The sequence below is a fragment of the Bacillus rossius genome, chromosome 6 (genome assembly GCF_032445375.1).
Source record: "Bacillus rossius redtenbacheri isolate Brsri chromosome 6, Brsri_v3, whole genome shotgun sequence".
Taxonomy (NCBI): Eukaryota; Metazoa; Arthropoda; class Insecta; order Phasmatodea; family Bacillidae; genus Bacillus; species Bacillus rossius.
The window spans coordinates 79,159,386-79,164,365 of NC_086334.1; positions in this window are offsets into that span (position 1 = coordinate 79,159,386).

The window sequence follows — 4,980 nt, forward strand, 5'->3', positions numbered from 1 at the left end:
GAAAGTATAAATACGCTTCTTTTATACAATTACTTTAGTACAATGCAGGTCGTCAAGCAAGACGTGTGTTTGCCCGTGCGCATTACGCAAGACGATGAAACTATCGGTCGCGAATCACGACATGGCGTATTATTACCGTCCACCGTACGTTGCATCATAGCAGGACCGTCAAACTGCGGCAAGACATGTGTTTTACTGAGTTTACTGGAGGAGCCAAACGGTCTTCGGTTCGAGAACGTTTACTTGTATTCCAAGTCGTTGCAACAGCCAAAGTACCAGCGCCTAGCTACTGTTCTACGATCTGTGGATGGTCTGGAGTATTTTCCGTTTAGCGATAGCGCCGATGCTGTACCTCCAAGCGAAGCAAAGCCTAATTCCGTGTTTGTGTTCGACGATGTAATGTGCGAGAAACAAGGCATAATACAAGAGTACTTTTCCATGGGCAGACACGCCAAGGTAGACTGCGTATACCTGTGTCAGACATACGGTAGAATACCCAAACATCTCCTACGAGACAACGCGAATGTCATAGTTTTGTTTCGCATGGACGAACTTAATTTACGCCACGCTTACGACGATCACGTAAACACCGACATGACGTTTCAGGAATTCAAAGACATGTGCTCCTTATGTTGGAAAGATGAACACGGATTCCTAGTCATCGTAAAGGACTGGCCGCTATATAAGGGCAGGTACAGACAGGGTTTCGATCAGTTTATCGTCAAACATGAATCATAGCATTTCTAAATTTGGACGCAGCAGTCGAGACTTACGTACTGCTCTCAAGTCTCATGACGACGTTATCCGCAAATACATTTCGCTACTGGCTCAAAAAGTAGACAGTGTGAAAAAGGAATTACTTGAGTATCTCGTTGCCATCGACCAGCGTGTGGAAGCCTCGGATTCTCGCATTCGCGACATGATCGAAGTATCGAATGCACAAAGACGGGACGATCTGAGGACTTTTCAAAGTAGTCTGAAAGCATCACTATCTCAATCGTCAACAAATTCAGATTTGGCCAAACACAAGAAAGAGGTTTCTGCGAACGAATAAAAAAGTATATAAGGAGGTCTTGCAATAAGTTTTCAGCCAGTACAATGTCGGACCTGGCCAGTGACCTTCATCGAGCTATACAGTCTGTTCGCGAAAAATATTTACTTGCTAGACGAACCAGACTTGCACGTGAGATGGAAAATGAGGAGATATTTAAACCAATCACTAGTCGCCTCGATGAACTTAAAAACAAGGAAGAACCAGCCTTCATTGTGAAGACAGAAGTTGAAGATGAAATGTCGACTGTAAAGAAGAGAAAGTATGAACCGGATCGAGAAGAGGACTTAACAAGTACAGAGTCCATGCACAAGAAAAAAATACCGAAAAAGGGACATCAAGTTAATGCAATGGTCCGACCATACCTGATATCGTTTACGAGCCGGAATAATGACACGACCTACGGAGTGTACAGAAAACATAATAAGTGGTTCCTTGGTGCTAAAGAAATAGACTTTCTACCAGGAAACATCGTGCGCGTAGCAGAGTTCAAAACGCGCGGGACTCCGGGTCTGTACGAATTGCTGTTTCGCAGGGAGCCTAAAGGATATTCTCACAACGACTTACAAGAGTACAAAAAACTGCTAGAGCTAACCAATGCTCATTTTCGCGATAACGATCCAGATAGTGGTGTATATAAAGACGTAGATCATGAAAAAATCGACATTCTCGCTAATCTCTTCAGTGAACTAACAATACATGGCGAAGGTTTAAAAAAGCTAGAAAGTGGTCAGACATTTGACTATGTATATTGGGACGACCCTAATGAATTAGTTGATCGCCTTAGAATTCTACATGCATCGCTTAGTGTAGGAAACTATTCGCACATCAACGAAATAGTCTCCATACTTGAAGAACTGAAGGAAGCCGGCTACATACAATGAGTCGAACCGGAATCGCTCGCGAACTTCATGCTCCTGCTAGACGGAAATACCTTCGTCGCAAAGTCATAGTTCGTGGAATTGATGATTTATTCCAGGCGGACCTTGTTGAGATGATACCGTATTCCCGATTGAATAAAGGTTTCAAGTACATGTTGACAGTCATCGATGTTTATAGCAAGTTCGCTTGGGCTAGACCTGTAAAATCAAAGACTGCAACTGACGTAGCCAAGGCCATGAACAATATTTTGCGTGATGGACGTGTACCGTCGCACCTGCAAACGGACCTCGGGAAAGAATTCTACAATGCAACCTTCAAGGCTTTGATGAAGAAGTATGGCATCAAACACTACTCTACATTTAGTAACGTCAAAGCCTCCGTTGTCGAAAGGTTTAACAGAACTTTGCGTTCCGAAATGTGGCGGCAGTTCACGGCTAACGGAAATTACAAGTGGCTTGACATCTTGCCGAAACTAATAAGCGAGTATAATTCCACGGTGCATTCTACCACGAAAATGAAGCCAGAGGACGTAAAGGATAATCGCCTGCTTCAAACAGTTTTTCCCAACACGAAGAAGAAAGATCCACGAAAGCGTAAAGCTAACGTCGGCGACATTGTGCGAATCTCCAAGCAGAAAGGTATCTTCGAGAAAGGTTTCACTGCGAACTGGAGTCCCGAACTTTTCCGTGTGACACATGTTCGTGAATCAGAGCCTAGGACCTACTACCTCGAAGATTTGGACCACAAACCTATCCATGGCGGCTTCTATGCCGAAGAGATTCAGCCTACGTTGTATCCCGATACGTACTTGGTGGAGAAGATTATAAAACGAAGAAATGGACTGTCCTACGTCAAGTGGTGGGGCTTTCCACCTCGCTTCAATTCGTGGGTGGCAGATGCAGACGTCGAGAAATCCACAAGGCTTTAGTAATTTGTCTGTGAATTTTTTTGTACTTGTAGTAGTGTAGTATGTATGTAATAAAAGATTTTTTAAAAGAACTTGCGGTGTTTTTATTTTCTCAAACCTGCCACTTTAGTGGTACTTTTTTAATTAAAGTTGTTTTGTATCGGCCAGGGATCGAACCAAGGATATTAGTCGATCTAATCAATCAGTATATAGATTACAAATTTATTTAATGAATTTTGAACTTTTTCCCGAATCTCTAGCATTACAATTACGAATTTTCAATATGGTGGTCTTGATGGCTTATAGGATGATGGTAGTAGAGGTTTTAAAGTCTCTTTAAGAATGTTGAACGTGGCTTATTGAAGTTATTTTTTCATAAAATTAAACATTATTGCAACGATCGAGGATCGAACCAAGGACTGGAGCGGATCGAATCGATGTGTAAATTAATGAGTGATTTTTTTGATGAATTTTGGATTTTTTCCCGCTTTTCTAGCTACATTATTACATGATTTCAAGATGGCGTCCGAATTTCAAGATGGCGGGGGGCACCTCCGTAATAAATGATTACTGCACTGTAAAAATGTACTCTATAATACAAGTACACACACAAGATGGCGTACTCCAGCAGGTGGTAGCTTCTGGTAGCATGTACTGAACATAAAATGTCAGATCCATGATGGACGACAAGGACAAAGTCAAATTTCAAGGTCAAGGGTAAATTTCAAGGTCAAGGTTAAATTTCAAGGTCAAGGTCAAATTTCAAGGTCAAGGTCAAAGGTCAAGGTCAAGGTCAAATTTCAAGGTCAAGGTCAAAGGTCAAGGTCAAGGTCAACAGTTGAGGACAAAAGTATTGTGACCAGATAATTATACTACATGGTATCGGCACACTCTAGCAGACGAAAACAAGATGGCGGTCTCCTGCAGATGAAGACAAGATGGCGGACATGACGTCATACATGTTGATGATATATGCTTTAAGAAAAGTGGTGGGAGTCAGTCTGCCTGCAGACACCATTAAGGAAGGATCTGATGTTTGCACTCGTCGGGTTCGAACCGAGGACTCCGAACTCCGTGTCGTACATGTTTGTTTTTTGTAATTATTTTATTAAAATTTTATTATTTGAATTTTTTTATAATTTTTAAAAACATTTCATTAAATTCGGATAATAAATAAAAAAGTTAAAGATGACGACCGTAACGGAAATTGCAACAGTGACGTCATCATCCAAGATGGCGGAACACACAACGCCGGAATTTTCGAGAACACAATGACGTCATCCAAAATGGCGGATCCAAGATGGCGGATCCAAAATGGCCACCGGGGTCAAGGTCAAACTTGCCCCGTTACGTTATGTCCCATTACGCCGGCTGCACGCACGAAAAAGTGTCACGTTACTCTTATCCAAGATGGCCGCCGTGACGTCACAATCCAAGATGGCCGCCGTGACGTCACAATCCAAGATGGCGGACCGACAATCTTCAATCCACACCCTGAACCCTGATCTCGGAGCCCCCAAACTATACTACTAACGCGGCCGGACTGGAGGTGAAGCCTACCAGGCGGGTCGCGCACTTCAGTCATAGGGAGTCAGCCCTAACACAACAGGCAGTGAACCCGAGGGGGTTGTACATACACCTGCGTGCTTCGGACCATTTTGAATTAGCTAGGAGAGAGAAATGCAGAGAATGTAAGAAAATTAATTGGCTATTATTAAGTGGTGAGCTAGAAGTGTATTTTATTATTATGATTCAAAATCCCATGCCTTTCCGAAACGCGGCCGGCATTGGAGGTGAAACCTACCAGGCGGATCGCGCCCTTCAGACATAAGGAGTCAGCCCTAACATCACAGGCAGTGAACCCGAGGGGGCTGCACATGCCTGTGTGCTTTGGACCATTTTGAATCGAAAGAAGTGGAGTTAATGATGCTGAAGTTATTTTGTAGCTTATATTTATTTTTATTTTTAATTGTTATTATTATATATAGAATTTTTAATTGTTTCACAATTCAAAATCCCATGCCTTTCCGAAACGCGGTCGGCACTGGAAGTGAAGCCTGCCAGGCGGGTCTCGCCCTTCAGGCATAGGGAGTCAGCCCTAACACACAGGCAGTGAACCCGAGGGGATTGTATATACACC